At 40.7% G+C, this 16,928-nt stretch overlaps 1 protein-coding gene across 1 annotated transcript in view; it reads left to right on the top strand.

The window, feature by feature from the left end:
* The first annotated feature begins 13,782 nt into the window (after nt 1-13,782).
* Nucleotides 13,783-16,928, top strand: part of sema3b (sema domain, immunoglobulin domain (Ig), short basic domain, secreted, (semaphorin) 3B) — an 85,637-nt gene continuing 82,491 nt past the window's right edge. Inside the window, exon 1 of the mRNA XM_059333378.1 lies at nt 13,783-14,019. The gene's annotated coding sequence lies outside the window, so the exon portion shown is untranslated. The remainder of the gene's footprint in view (nt 14,020-16,928) is intronic.

Raw genomic sequence — 16,928 nt, 5'->3', positions numbered from 1 at the left:
AAACTGAAAAGTAAAATATTGTTAAAAAAAGATGAACACAGGAGCTGACCAGGCTAAAGATAGGCTTTCTTTTATTTTACTTGTCTCTACCTTGTATGTACTTTCTTGTTTTCAATGTCACTCAGTGTCTGTAAGAAGTGGAGGTAAAATTCAGTTAAAGATCAAAAGAAGAGAAGAAGTCAAATTTCCAGGAAGAGAAGGAAGGGAATTGTGTCAAATAAATATTTCTGTAACGTAAAAAAACTGGCGCATGTGGAGAAGTGAGATGGATGGAAAATAACGCAGCTGGAAAAGAGCAGTGGCAGTGAGAGTCCTCAGGATCGTGTTGCACCATCAGGTCATTGTCCTACTTGGCCCTGATGCCGTGTCAGCATTCCTGTGACGGAAAGAAGGAAATGAAGTAGCACAGAGGAGGAAGATGGGATGAAATAATGATGAATGAGAGAAAGAGACGGAAAAATAAATAAAAATTCAGACTGGTATAATGCCATTTTTTTTCTTACTGAGGGAAAGTTACACGCTTAAATTGTTAACTTGATAAAGTGTCCAAATAACACAATGTGCTCAACATATTTTGTCATGATTGCATCTGCTTTGACAAAAACAGAAAGTATGTTCCTTTCCTCCATCTTTTCTTAATTTACAGTTTCAAAACAACTAAGGTTTCAAAGAATTTATTGGCTAAATAAACCACTTCCTATCCCTTCGTTTGGGATGTTTGACAGCGTATTTCAGAGGAAGGACGGAGGATTTAAAAAGAAAAAAATAGAAGAGAGAGCAACAGATTGTTGTGGCGTTTCACTTTGCACTTTAAAAGAATAAATGATGTACTGTCTGAGGTTTTATTGGTGCTCTTTAATCCTAACATCTTTTTCCTTCTACAATGGAAACAGATTTTTTGGAAATTCTAATTACATTTTCTTTACATCTGGACACAAACTTGGCTTCCAAGTTACATAACTTTGATCATAACACTTTTGCATAAACCAGTGAGACAGGTGGAAGAGAGAGCCAAACACAGAAAGAGATGGACTGAGGAAGGCAAAGAGTTATAGTAGAAGAAGGAAGAAGACATACAGCGATAGTGATGGATGGACGGGTGAGGGAGTGGAGGCGATAAAGAGGTGCACAGCGCCGAGCTGTCCGGTCTCCCAGAAGAGAACAACAGATAACCAACTCTGTGGAAATCACCGAGGGAGGGGGAGGGGCACACAGACCTTGGCCTACCAAGTGAATCTGGCAGTTTGAAAACTTTTAAAAAGACATAATCAGAAAAAAGGTTGTTGTTTTTTAAGGGTTCAATGTGAGGTTTAACATTTTTGTCTGGTAGATACATACTGCATGGGGAACTACCCAGCCTGTTCTCCCCTCAAAAACGTCAATGTAGGTTGTGTGTACAGGCAGCAAAATACGAGCGATATTGACGCTGCAATGTGTGTCCACCGCCATCTTGCATGACATAGTAGTGATTGACAGCGAAGCAAAGTTAAAATTGCAAATTTACGCCTTCGGCAGGTGGCTGGGGTGGTGGATGGGTTGAACAAAGGGGGGACTTTCACACAGTAGAGAGGGATTTGTGTTCTGTGTGAAAACAAAAGTCAAAGTTTTACGTTGTTTTACGTAAGTTAAGTTGTTTACGTAAATAACGTGTTTACGTAAGTTACATGAATCAGGTTTTTGAACGGAACTTACGTTTTTTTATGTAACTTTCGGAAGTCAGGTGACCCTTGTAACTAATTAACGTCCAGCATGTACGTACACTTATTTACTGTTTAAACTGTCTTTTATAACATATTTTATGTGATGAATTATATGAAGTTTTTTTCCCTTAACCTAGGTCAGTGGTTTTGTAGCATAAATTCACAGAAACGGCAGCCTTTTTTTCAGCGGCGATGTGTGTGCTATTTTTAGAATGTGCCGCTGTACCATGAGCCAGGAACTGCGATACGTGTCTATGTGTTGTAATGGGTGGTACTGACACACAACCTCTTCCGTCATTTAGGTTGAAGAACTCGTTGGAATTACCACAGAAGCAGTTTTGAGTACTCTGCCAGGTGTTTATAGTTTGTCTGTTTACAGACAGATTTCGTCACCGTGATTACAGGTGTATGCTTTGCATCGCGGCTGGTGTGATCCCTCTGCATGATGATTTCTATTTATTTTTCCTTTCAGTAAAGATAAAAGCTGCCCTTACATATATATTCTGTTGCATGCAGTTCAATACAATTGTGTCACATTATTTTGTCATAACATTGTGTCGTGAACGTTGACCCTTGCTCAGATTGGCTTTAGTGCACTAGCTGAAAGAATGGATGCTGCTGCTCATCTTGGATAGACAATCTTGATGACAGGAATCATTCACAGGAAATGAGGGTTAGAAGATAAGCTGAGCAGAGCATTTAAGAGAATACAAATGAAGACAGATGAGGAATCACTGAAGAACTTAGGAGAGTGGAAAGGTGAACTTTGGTTACAGTAGCTGCTGATTTCACTGCTTTGACAGGCAGTTTATCTAATTAGAGGGGCCCTGTGCAGCAAGTGATGGAGGGAGTGAAGGAAGACCAGCCAAGTGTGTTTACCTTTGGACGATCCTGGATTCCTGTCCTCCCTTAAAATGGGAGGTTCGGATGCAGAGATAGTGAGAATTAAGATGCTGCTGGCACGTGTGATGGGAAATTTTGAGAATGTGCAGTATATCTGTATTACGTTTTTTTCCAATATCATTTAAAGCTTTTTCCTGATGTGTCTAGTTCCTAGGACTGTTTGGTTTTGGTATCTTTTGGCTCTTTTTACACCGTTCACCTCTAAACAATCTCTCAGCTCTGGCTCGCTGGACCTAATGTGCTCTGCCGGAGTGTATTTTCACTTAACTTTCATTGTCTTTCAGTCCTGTGCTGTGGATCACTGGCTCTTGGTTCTGGTACTTGGTTGACCCCGACTCCTGAGAGAATCGCCCAGAACTCTGGGATTCATAGGAGAGCACAGGGAACACTTTGTCCTTCTGCCTCTCTCTCTCTCCTTCTCATTCTTCCTTTTTTTTTTATTTCTCTCCGTCTCTCTTTTCCTCTCTCACTCACTTTCTTTGTCTTTCTCTCACGGATCAGTGTCTCCCATCTCAAAGAGAGAGAAAGAGAGAGAGATCGCTGTGGACCCAAATGTCAGAAAGTCAAGGGTTTCCCAGCCAGGCAATTGCACAGACTGCAGGACAACACACACACACACACACACACAGACTCCTACTTTCAAAAGTTAAATTTCCAAATCAACGCATACACATACTTTCCGGTTGCCACCTGTCACTCACACAGTGCTGTATACACACACACACACACACACACACACACACACACACACAGTGAGATCAGGTGGTTTTCCAATCAGTGCAGCTGTGTGCTCTCCAAAGCAGTAAAATGGTTTTAGGTCCAGTGTTGGCAGGCTTTGATGAGACTAACACACCACTGAGTTCTCGTTCATTCTATCTGCCTACAAAGGCTCTGACAGACGGCTGCTTGACTGTTATTAGGCACTGCAACTGCACCTGCTTGATGTGTGTAAGCACACAAACACACATACACACATTCAAATACATTTTTACAGTCCATGGGAGAGAGGAGTACAAAGAGAAATGGACTGGGTTCCTCTTGGCCTTGAAAATGTCCTTCCCTGGCTACAGACGAAATTAAATAGGGCCTTTAATGTTTTTTGGAAATGAATGGAATGCTTATAATAAGAAGATAGCAGAGCTGTTTAACATCTATGAGACAGCTCTCGAGTATTTCATGGTAAGAAAGTCAACTTCACAGAGCTGCTAGCATGGCTGTATGTATCTGGTTACATAGCCTTCAATGCATGGTGTCTGATTTTAAAGTGGCTATATCACGCTCATTTTCCGTCTGTCTGAAAAGTTCTCTTTTTAAGTCCCCCTCCTGAAAAAGTAAAGTCTGCTCTGATTGGTCAGTATTTCCATATCTTCCACATCTGCATCTCTGCACCATCATTGCAGCTGGGGAATGACTATATAGGTAGGACGTGTCGCAACAGTGCTGTTACATAGTTGTGAAATTACAACCTTACGGGAGTCCTGATGATTAGTTTAAAGGCACAGTTTCTGAGTATGAGCTGAGTGCATTTCAGTAGACAGATCATTTTGATTCTTTCACAGAATTTATATGATACCTAGATCTGTTTTATAATTAAACTAAAATGACATTAAACAAGGGCAGACCTTCACCAAGGCCAATGGTGCATTCATGTGTTTCTTGGATGGTTCCATTTCCTGAGTTGGGGAGTCATTCTTACGACTTTGATGTGCTCATGTTACCTTGCATGGCAGCTAGATCACTTCACACAAATCCAACTTTCCTTTTTGCGCTTACATTCATAAAAACAAGTTGTTTGCCCAATCAGGTTCAAAACAACTGTGGCAGCTCCTGAGGCGAGCGTAGATGCTGCAACAGCATCAAATGTTTCAGGATGGACGGTGTGTGATGGTGATTGATTTATTCCAAAGATGGCTGATGTGTGAGTGTTTTTATATAATTGTAGGAGAGGCACGGAGGAAAATTATTATTTTTCCGGGCTGTTTGGCCTCCTGTGCAACATGACACTCATTTCCCACTGTTCTAAAAATAATCGGTTCATTGGGTTCTCTCACTAAGGCAGTATTCAAATATGAAAAAGGTCTTTTTAGACACTCAAATAGCTTCCCCAAACATCTTTGATGATTTAATTTGGTCCAAAGTGGAAGCCTGTTTTTGTTCTTTGTCCAATTAAATCTTCAAATTCACTTCAGAGATCTGTCAAAGGATACTTGCTGGTTAATTTTTAGGTAATGCACTGGCCTCTTTTGATATTTACATGAATATAGATGAGACCCTCCGCAGTATCTGTGTTTTGGTCAAGCAGGAAGCTATAGGAGTGTTTTGGAGAGCAGAATCTATCAGCTCCTCTCTTCTCATCCTCATGACTTAAATCATTAATGAGGTGTGTGTATCTGCCTGCACCTCTCCCTGGTCAGTCCCGGGCCTGCAGTGCACAGCAGTGTATGTGTGTGTGTGTGTGTGTGTGTGTGTGCAAATCCACAATTCGTGCGTGAAATGTGTTGTTTATATACCTGTTTGAGTCTGGTGTGCTACTGTAAATGTACTGTGTATCTGTGCATTATCATGCATGCGTGTGTTTGTATGTGGTGTATGTGCATGTGTCTGTGTATGAGGGAGTGATGCATACACTGGGGTCTTTGAAGTGTAAACTAACAGGCCTTTTTAAGTTTTGGATGTGAAATATTTATATGAGCAGGAGTGCTGCTTTGGGAGGGCGAGTTGAGGAAAAGAGAGAAGAGGACAAAAGGATGAACTTGTGTTTAGACAACAGATAAGCAAAGATCCGTGCTGCCTTTTGGAGCCAGTCTACTATTAAATCGCCCTTAAAATAACCTATCGTGTACCAACATATATTGCTTTGTCTTTTATTATTACCTTCGCCAAAGTTGGTGGAAGGGTAAAGCATGGGTAAAGGAAGAACCCATTTAATTTTGGATCTGATCCAAAAATACAATACAGAAATTAGTTTTCACACAGCAGAGGTCTTTCTTTACCTAGAAAGGGAATGTAGTTCATACACTTCCTGGTAAGTGGGGATTTCCACCAGGCGCGGAACGGCTCCGCTGCGGTTTTTTGCTCCGTCTTCTGCCTGGCGTCAATTCACTCCAGGTGCGGAACGACAGCGTAGCGAGCCAGCCTCAAAGACGCGAGATAACGAGAACACGCGATAATCCTGAACATACAAAATACCGCGAGATACCGTGATAAACTGTGTGTATAAAGTAAACAACAACAAACAGCTTACTTTGCTTCTCCGATGTGGGAGATCTGTTGATCTGACCATCTTTCCTTATAGAAAGAATGTGTTATGTCATAAATGATTTTATGATGTTCCACTTCAACAATCAGTGTCGCCGACCCTCTGAGACCCTTTGACTGATTGATTGCTGATCTGGTGCCTTGGTCATAACATAATGTTGATGTGAAGTAGTTTTAGGCTGCATGAACTGCGTATTGTGTTTTATTTTGAAAGGGGGCGGAAGTGTATTACGTTGATTCTGCTCCATTGAGCTTGATGCGGTTTAGCAACAGCTCGCGGAGAGAATAGAAATTCTACGGATTGCTCGCGCAGTGAAGTGGAGAGCCGCGGCTGGGATGCTGCTGAACCGTTCCGTGGCGCACCCGGTGGAAATCTGGCTTTAGACATAATAAAAGATAGGTAAATAAATATTCGTAAATGTCGGAAGTGAAGTAGTTATGAGGACGACATGACAGAAGTGACATAATCACGTAAGAATGTGATGCACAAAACGTAAGTTAAGTGATGTTTAAATCACATTGTTTACTTTTGTAATTTGTTATTGTTGTCCTGGGTGAAAGTCTGTTTGACCCATCCACCACCACTCCCACATGACTTGCTGCATTTATAATCGCATCATCGTCATTCATAATTACTACGGCCGCTAGAGGGTGGTGGAGGACAGTCTAAAACGTAAATACGGGTCGTTTTATGCTGCCTGTACAAAGACCTACCGGTTGTTTTAGAGGGGAGACCAGTCTCTTCATTAAAAGCAGACATGAAAATCTCTTTAACTTCTTTGCTGCAGCTTCCATGAAGCTACAAATCATACATGACCCAAATGGAGAAAAATGTTGCTACTACGAAATGCTGGGCCACTATACGGTATGTTCAAAATAAACTATGGTTAAGGAGTGGTTAGAGCAGGGGCCTGCAACCTTGACCAACGAAGAGAAAAAATGTCGGAATGGAGCCGCAAAACTTAATTTGAGCCTAACATTAAAGATAAAACAGCCTAACTAAGTCTAAATGAGCCTATCAGCATGACTAATAGGCCATAATGAACATTTATTAATATGAAGAATGCAGAGAAGGCCAAAGTGCAAATAAGAGGCTCGACACCGAAGAAATACCTCAGGAAGGTCATTAAACATTAGCACTGGATGGAAAATCATGAGGTGCAGAATTGTCGATTATGGATGTAATTTGTAGGGACACCAGCAGCGTCTATCTCACACACAGCACTCCATACTAACAGGTTGGTGCTCATTTTATTTGCTAGCACTGCATCCTTGCTGCTACACCACAACCTGCTTTCACCAAATTTAATTCACTTCCACTTCCCAGCTACCTCATGTATTAGCATTTCTATGAATTTTGAATGTTTCCGTCGATATGTTTTCATAATGATCAAATCTCAGGTTTTGCCAGTGGTTGTGAGTTTAGAAACAGACCATATCTCAGTGCCAAACTCAAATGAGTATTATATTTGCAATAAATGTTTGATTTTTGGGTGCTTTGTTGGAATCTTCCGCCACTGCAACATGCGAACCGTGTGTTGTTAATGTTGCTCTTTTCTCTGCATTACAATGTGCTGTCAATCTAAATCAATGAATGCAGGCATGAAAAGAGTTTGGTGGTGGAGAGCTGGTGAACTTGGCAATCCTGTGTGTGTGTGTGTGTGTGTGTGTGTGTGTGTGTGTGTTGAAGGAGTTCCAAAGGCTAAACTGAGCGATTAGAGGACAGGACAAAGGACAGAAGAGGCTGAGACCTTTATAGGGAGCCATGTGTACTTTTGGGTGCATGTTTATGAGTCTGTGGGTTTGCGTGTTTGTGCTTGCGCACGAGGTGCAGTGTGTGTGTTTTTATATGTGTGCGTGTGTGTGAGGCCAGACATCAGTATTGACAATAGCCTGTTGAGACTTGGGGGGAGACTGGCTTCGTTAAAAAAGGGCCTTGAACAAACAGAGAATAGAGACGGAAGGATCGAGGGAGGAGGGAGGGAGGGAGGGAGGAGGGTGCAGGGCAACGTTGGGTGGGGAGTAAGAGAAAGAGAAGGAGAAAATTGGAGGGAAGGTGAGGGGAATGGTCCAAATGTGGATGTATGGAGTTCAGGGGAATTGTGGAAGGAGAAAAACAAGACTGGCATGGAGGGCGGTATCAGAGTAAAAAAATGGAGGGAAATAGTTATAGTCTTTGTTTCATTTACCCTCTCTTCCATCTAATTGGAAAAAGGGAGAGAAAGGGATTAGGGAAGTAGTGAATGATTAAAGATGGAGGGATCAACAGAGAGGGGAGGCAGGAAAAGAGGGGACAAAAGAAGGGTGTGGGGGAGATTGGGATGGATGGATGGATGGTGGAGAGATAGAAGGATTTAAAGGGGAGGAGGCAATTTTAGATAAAGGTAAAGGGAATTGAAAGGAAAACCACAGGCCCCTCTGAGTAAAGGTTAGCTGTGACGGAAGAAAGAGGCAGCAGGGTCAAGTGTGTGCGTCTGTGTGTGTGTGTGTGTGTATGTGTGTGTGTGTGAGAGAGAGAGAAAAAGAGAGAGAGAGAGAGAAAGAGAAACAAAAAAAAAGACGAGAATATGCCTCCCTGTTTCTGTGTAAATGAAAAAAGGAAGGAACGGGGTTGCAGCTTGCGTGTGTGTGTGTGTGTGTGTGTGTTTGCTGGTGTGGTAGGCGTAGGAAATCAATAACTGATAAATAAATTATAAGCCACAGAAATTTCAAAAGGCACCAGCAAAAACAAATGATTCAAGTACTAACAAAGCTACAGGAGAGGAAGAGATGGGCGCGTGGGCACTGCAGTGTGTGTTTGTGTGTGTGTCTCTGTTGTTGCAATGGAAAATATGTGCCGGATCACTTATGGAGGTGTTGATGTTGTCAGCACAGCGTGACATTTTTACACGCTGGTGTCCGGTTTGTGACATCAGAGAGCGTTTTACAGGCTTATCAGCCTTTGTGTCGGGTGTCAGGTATCAGTTTATGTGAGGCAAAACTCATTCACACACATGAAGCGGTGCAGTGCTCAGATGTGCATGTGCTAAAGAAAGAAAGAACGGGGCGGAAGGAAGGAAAGAAGAATGAAATACAACTCCAACAAACCCATCAAGATGAGGGAAACCATGATGGAACAGACCTGAGCAGATGCGGACAGGTCCTTAAGATGCTACTTATAATTTTCTATCCTTTTTAAACACTTTTTTTATATACTCAACCACAAAAAAGACCAACTGATACACCAGGTAGTGTAATGATTGTCTTAGAATGAATGATGTTTTACAAATAGGCTATTTTTGTTAGACAAACAAGGGGGAGGGAAATATTTTTTTCAGGTGCAAAACTTTTAAAACTAATGAAGAGCTGATGGGAAGAATCACTTTAAAAAGTTCATCTTTGTCAGTGAGGTGGAAGGGAAAACAAATGAGGTGTGATACCTCATGCTTCACAGTGGCTAATGGGATCTTAATGCAACCTTAATGACTGACTATAGGTCTATAAAACTGACATTACATTAACAACAATGTATTAAAATCAATAGTTTTAGCCATTTGACTACAATCACATACTTAACATTCTTGCCAATGTGGTTTGAATGTGCTTCCTTGTACTATAGGTGCACATGGTGTGCATGTAAGTTTATCATAAAGTCTGGCAACAAGAATGTACTATAATAATGCATAGCCACAGAAGTCTTGTTTCGGTGCTTTCACAGTGAATTAAAATAAGTGGAGGCAAATTTTTACATGGATAAATATAGAAAAAATCTAAACCAAAATGGTTAATGGCCAGCAGAAATTATGCATGTTTTCATATAATGCGGTTCATCAATACAAATGGTATTTTTAAAACATCTAATTTTCACCAGGATCTCTGTCATTAATTTTTTATATCAAATTTTCGAAATAAATCATATGAATATATGAATAAAACATGCTTAAAAATGGTGTACGATGATGGGGAGGGGCAATTGAAAAACAAAGCTTTAGTTTACTCAAAAAAAAAACTGAATGTATAGAAATCGCTGCCTATTGGGTTCAAATGCTGCACAATAAAAATATATATATATATATATATATATATATAAATAAATATATATATATATATATATATATATCCTTGTGAGGCTGTAATGCAGCTTTAGTCAATACGACTGGGTGAAAATTAATTACAGCAACAGCAGCTAACTTTCTTTAAATGTCTTTATTATGTCATTATCATATTATGTTCTGTTTCATTTCACTTACCAAGACACAAGCAGCAGCAGATCACCAGTCTTCTACACACACGAATACACACACATTCATAAACACACTTGTTCTCCCAGTCTCCAAGGACCCATGTGTGTGTGTATGTGTGTGATAATGAAAGCTGCTGACTGGCAGTTGTGATTGGCTACCTCTGCAGCCTCTAGAGATGGCCGTCTGAATGGTGCCAGCTAGACGCCAGACAGACGGCGCATGGTGTGTTTATGTGTGTGTGTTCTGTGTGTGTTTGCATGCACTTGTGCTTACATGAAACCTAACATCAGCAGGTGTTTGTGTGTGTACCTGCATGAGTCTGACATGACTGTGTGTGTTTGTGTGTGTGTGCATGGCTGGTGCTGTGGCGCGCCCCGCTGTCTGGGGCCTGATTATAAATACAATAAATTAGCCCATGTTTTGTGTGAGTGTGTCCCACGAGGTGTAGGTTTTCACCCTGGTTCCATGCACTCTCTATTTCTTTCTGTCTCTTTTGGCTTCAGTCTCTCTGATGGATTTACCTTCATATGAATATCATTATATTGCTCTTGGCCGTTGATTTCTTATAAGTAAATAATTCACAGCTGTGCAAGTAATGTTCTGCTGACTCAGACATCTCCTCAGTGACATCACCTTAAAATATGCAACTCAGCTTTCTCGGTCTTTGATCTGCAAATCCATACTGTTGACCAATATCACACCATCGTGACAGTGCTAACCCTTGAGGGGACGGAGAGCTTAAATATATTCTAACAGAGCGATGGTTTGCATGCAGTGATGATCAACACCAGCTGATGGTACAAAAATACCTCTGAACTAGAAAAGTGCTCTCAGTAGAGTGCAGATCTTTACCAGGTGTGTCCCCTCTCCATTCCTAAATAAAGCAGTGCTGAATCTCACTAATTATGAATATTTTGTCCTCAGTTTGTGTGTGTATGTACACAAATTGACAGATAGCGAACAAGCTCCAAGAGAAAGTCAGGCGCTGGAGTAAAGCTGAACTGTCTATATATTCACAGAGATATTAACGTAAATAGCTGTACATAAGTTGTAAATAATGTAGATAGTTGCCGTTTACTGTTAATTTAGCATTAGCGACAGTTACATGCAAATAAACTAAACATTTATGTAACATATCAAAATGCACTACATCAACACCTGTGCAACAATAGAATTGACTGAAAATGTGAATATAACTCATAAGCGATCCTTTTCTATTGGCACAAACAGCGGGAGGAAATGATCATGATAGCTGGAAGCTACAAGCTGACTGCATGGCATGTTGAAGCTAAAGCCTTTTCTGATAAAAGTCTCTATATTATGACCTGGCATGTCATGTGACCTAATCCATCTATCAGAGCAAAGGCTGGACTTAAACAAGAAAATAATGAATTATCCTTAAACGCCAGTAAAGGGAGAAAAGGCAAATACAGGCAAAGCTCACAAAGAACATGACAACAAATCCTACTGTCATGAAGAGCTTTCCTACTCAGCCTTTGACTGGCTCGTTCTGATTGCCATCATTGGGTTGTAGGTCTAGGTATGAGGAGTAGGACTTGTTAGGGTAATAATAAAAATAATAATCTCTATAATCAGATACCTATATCCATGTGGAGAACAAAAGAATGAACTTCTGAGTTTCACCCAGGAGAACAGGGTTTGTGTTCTATGTCAAAACGAAAGTACGAAAAACAATTTTTAACGTAACTTGCGTTTTTTACGTATCTTCCGTGTCTCATGTTTTGTGAATCACTTTTACGTAACTTACGGTGGTCGTGTCACCCTTGTTACCACTTCAGGTTCACTTTTGCAGGGGTTTTGTGGCATAAATTCAATGAAACTTGAGCCTCGAAACGCTATTCGGTCGTTTAAGTTGGAGATCTTGTTGAGATGTCCTCTGGCTACCCTAGAAACCCAGATATATTGGCCCTAAACCCCAGAGGCTAAACCGTTGTCAGACCTATAGCTGATAGGCCTGAGATTGGGTTAGAATATCAGGGTAAGCTCAGTTAAAGTGAAGATGGTGGTGAAAAGAAGAAAAAAGGATTGATTCATCTCATTTGCTCCTAACTTTGGTGGATTACAACATATGGAATTGGGTACAAAATGTGAAATAGCAGTATTGAGAAAAAAAAGAAAGAATAGTTGGCTCCCTGGCTCTGGGAGTTTACCAACTAACCCTACTAGGAACCACAATGTAACCAATCTTCTGGCCTCAACTTACATGAAAGAGCAAATGTCACTTGTTGGTGTGACCAACATGTCTCTCATTTTAAACCAGCGCTCATTTTTATAAAAACTGTTACATGGAGGTACAGCAAAATAACTCAACTATCCAATAGAGATGCTATATTGTCCAGTTCCTATATTAAGTGCCAATGCAGCCAGGAAGTAGCATGCTTTATATGTAGTAAGGCAGAAAGTAAAGGGGCGGTTGGTGGACATGAATGTAGTGTGTCATGGTTTTCATGCTGGAGAGCAGAGCTTGTGTCCCACCACAGATCTATAATTAATGTTGGCTTTCTATAACCACAATCTTCCTTTGATCCCATAACCAAATTGTTTTAGTCTTCTAACCATACCATAATGTTATCCAATTTGTTCTAGTTGTATAAACCTCAACATACCATAACCATAATTCATTTCCCATAACCATAACGACATCTTTTCCTAGATATCCCAGTGTGTTGTCCAATGTTGTTGTCCTGCAGCTTTTAAAAGCTATTTGCAAATTTGTGTTACTCAAGTCTGGTTAATTAACCGCCACTTTCTTGAGCAAACTTTTGAACTGGGAGAAATGTATGGCTGAAGAAAAGAAAAGGGCTGTACCATCAAACCCCACCCAGGTTTTACCAGAAGCGGCAGCAACCTTTCAGCTAATATCTTTTTGTTTACATTGGAAAAAGAACAACATGTTACTCAAACTTCCCCCAAATCCCTAAGCTTTTTTTATTAAGATATAAAGCAGGATATCAGGGTGGATTATTATGGTGTGAGGCTTGAGCTCAACCACTTAAATCAGAAAAGAAGAATAGAAGAGGACAGAATAGAAGTTTCTCTAAACACCTTCTGTGTCAAACAATGAACTCATGGATAAGTTGACATTTGAAAGAATGTGTGAACTTTGTAAAGGAACTTTAAACTGAAATCAAATCCAAGTGTTAAGTGCACCCTTGTCCCGGTCTCACCCTGATCCTTATCACGACTAGATCAACCAGAAGCTTTTGCGCTATCACTAAGAAACACACAGAGACATGGACCCACACAGGACTGAACCTCTGGTGATAAAGCATGTTGAATCATTATAGCAGGAGAAAGACACTGCGGCTGGGTGACACAGTGAGGGAGTGACTTTACCTCTGGACTGTGGCGAAGGGAGTGGCGCTGAAAGAAAGCGGAGGGTGTGAGTATGTGTGTATGACAAGAGGGAGCTTTGCTTTCACGCTTTGCTGAGCAGTGAAAGAGTATATGTCACAGAGAACAAGAAAAAGTTAGGCAGAAAAAGACGCAGAGAGAAGAGATAGAGAAAGAGTTGGCTGAAAGCAGCTTCTGTCTTCCGTCCCACCCCCTGACTGTCTTCCCCTCCTCTCTGCCCGGCTGGGAGTGAGAGGAAAAAGAAAAGGAGTGCAGAGAGAGAGAGAGCCACGGAGAGGGATCTCAACCACGCTCGCTCTTTAGCGCAGGACTCAGGAATTCCAGGACCTTTGGAGTTGTGCGCGCACACACACGCACTGACACACACACACGCTGCTTTTCTCGTGGTGATACAAATGTCAATAGGGCTCAGAGAGGGAGTGTAAGAAAGAGAGAGAGACATTGAAGAATAGCCCTTTCCTGTGGACTATTTGACCATGATGGCACCTGCCAAGGAGGAAAGTGACTAGGAGGAGCTGAGGACTGAAACGGGACGCTGGCAGAGGAAGCTGCGTATAAAGGTGAGATTTACATTTTCTGACAGTAGCTTCAGTGTCTATCTTTGTCTTTTCTGCCAGCATCTTTTTCCATATTAGTACTGAAATTCATAAGGTTTAATTTAAGTGTAAATATGAGTGTTTTCTGTTATTTTCTTAATAACCAAGCCAAAAAAGTGGGTTGATTTCAGTTTCAAGAAGTGATATTGAAGCTGGGGAATACCCTGCGTAGGTGTTTGTGTTGGAATCACTCAGCTCTGAATGTGTGTCAACTCTATTTGTGGTTTCATATCTGTGTTGATCATTAGGGGTGATTTCCTTGAGTAACTTAATAGCATGGCTGGAAAGAAGGAGCGTGGACTTGTTTTTACAGGGAGAACATGCAAGTGAGAACATTTTGTGGCTTACCTGTAATTGGATTTGATCAGCGGGTGATTTATCTCAGTATAAATCAGGAAAGGAGAGAGTTTGCGTGCATGTGGGGGAATGTGTGTCTTGGATGCTTTATTTCCTGATGGTCCACCAGTGGAAGTGAGGGATTTGGAGGGAATTATTATAGCTTTTGCAGAGGATCTGTCTTTTTCTGTTGGCATTGGTTCGTCACACTGACCAAGTTTTTTCAGCATGAGAACATTATACGGTGTGTATGCATGTTATAGCTTTGAAATGGACCAGTCTTTGCTTTTGTGCAAGCACAATAAAGCATTTTATGAATTTTACTAGACCAAAAAATCATAAAGAAGAACCAATGGACACAGAGAAGATTAGAAGTCTTTGGTCCTTTCTACACCTGCGGTTATTGTGTGCCTCATCCCTCCACTCCTCCCTCTACCCTCCATTCTGCCACACTCTGCCACTTTTGTTCTCTAATCTCATTTACTTCTGCCTTTTCTGCAGGTTTTCGCTGAAATCCCACAACTAATGACAGAGGCTTATCCCATGCCACTCTGCTTTGCTCTCATCCTTTCTCCCACCCCTCTCTTTTCTCTTCTTCATCCTCTTTATGACAATCCGTCTGCTTTTTTACAAAGCTTTAAATATCTGTTCTCTTTTATGCTATTTGTAGTATCAGCATCTTCTTTTTTTAGCCATCACCAGCATGTTTTGTGTGTGACTGGGTGTGTACGTGTTTCCAAACTCACAGGTGTGCATTTTGTCTGTCATCTCACCTATTCAGTCTTGTAATCCCAGGTCTCACTGGTCTTTAAAACCCCTCCAACCCAAACCCACCTTGACCTGCCCCGTAACCCTTCCATTACCATACCTTCCAGCCATGCATTAACCCTAAATTTACCTTAGCAGTAAGGTGTGTTCAGGGTCCAACAAGGTGTTACATGATAATTATCTTGTGTTGTGCTAGTCATACACAAATGTCTTGTTCTTTCATTTATGGAGATGGAGGTTATTTGAAGCTTAATGGATGTCTTGATGGCTTTGATGGAAATCTTTGAACATTTTTTTTATCTTAGATTTTATTCTTTTTTGACATAGGCATTTTTCCTTAAACAATGAAGTCTTTTTACAGGTCAAGAAAGTTGTGTAAAACCTATAGCTCCAGAGGGACAAGTTTGAAAATAAAAAATGTAAAACCTCATCTCTGCTTGAGGTTAGCGCTTGAGGCTACATTACATGACCACACCCCAATCTGCTACCAAACTAGCAGTTGGTGGTAAGTCAATGTCGACATTAGACTATATTTTGGGGCTTTCACTGTTGCTAGTGGATATCTGGATTAAAAATATCTGGGCCAAGACTTTTTCTACTATGTGCTGGTCATTGTTACAGCCTGATGCAAGAATGGTGTTGGAGTTGGTAAAGAACATATATCTGGATTGTTTCTCTACATATGAATGCAAATACATTTGAAAAAAAGTTAATAAAAAGCTAAATTGCCTTATGGGATCTGGTATTGCTTTTTGGCCAATGCCTTCAGCTTCTTGTACTCACCACATGGACTGTTTAACTGCATGCAACCAGTGATCACTCAAACATGATTGGTCATTACTACTAGGCTACAAAGGGAAACCAGTTTCCAATACCAAACACCAACATTTTGTCCTGTTGCCTCCAGATTATGAATTTATATGCAGATATCTGTTTATGGAGACTACTCTATGATACAAACAAGTGGGTGGGGAGATACTTTTCTTCAGTGCAAATGGACATGAACTTAGAGCTGATGGTAAAAATTACTTATTGCAAGTTCATCAATTAGGTGGAAGACCAAGCAAATGAGGTGTGATTGTCATGAGACGATAGCAAATGAGTCCTGAGATTTCATTTCAGCTAATGTGTTCCGCCTTTTTTGCTTTCCCCACGGACTGTATACCTGAACTCAATCAAAGCACGCTCCAAAGGGATTGGCCATTACTACTCAGACTACAAACAGAAACCAGTCTGTTTATAGAGATTAGTGGTGAGGATGTAGGTGGACGAGAGATGAAGAATGCATGGAATAATAAAGATATATTCTCCTGCATTGATTTTGATCCTTGTAAAAAAACAAACCTGTCCATTGTGTCAGTCTGACAATGCTATTGTGGGGCAATGCTAAATCAGTACTCTTTAAAGACTGTTTGTGACATTATTTTTTGATGGCTACTCTTGATGTAGGATAAAAAACAAAACATGTGCTCACATCCAACAAATCTTAAAAGAGTGCTGGACATAATAGGAACAGCTTAAAACAAAAGTAAGATCTAACACAATCAGGCCTACTATTACAATCCAGGACAGATTTTACTTTGAGGTTAAGAATTAGCAAACAAATAGCTTTGTTACATAGCTGTTACATTGGACATGAAAAGTTAGCACATATAGTTTGATGAACGTTTTTAGTTCAGCCCGAGAACCAGCTCTGTGTCACAACTAGTGAAATTATGAATCCCTTTAGAGAAGTTCTGCCTTAAATAAATGTCTTAATCCGACTCCCA

The sequence above is a fragment of the Centropristis striata genome, chromosome 5 (assembly GCF_030273125.1).
Source record: "Centropristis striata isolate RG_2023a ecotype Rhode Island chromosome 5, C.striata_1.0, whole genome shotgun sequence".
NCBI classification, from domain to species: domain Eukaryota; kingdom Metazoa; phylum Chordata; class Actinopteri; order Perciformes; family Serranidae; genus Centropristis; species Centropristis striata.
Note: the sequence above shows the minus strand (reverse complement) of the source record. Positions and strands in the feature narration are given on the sequence as shown.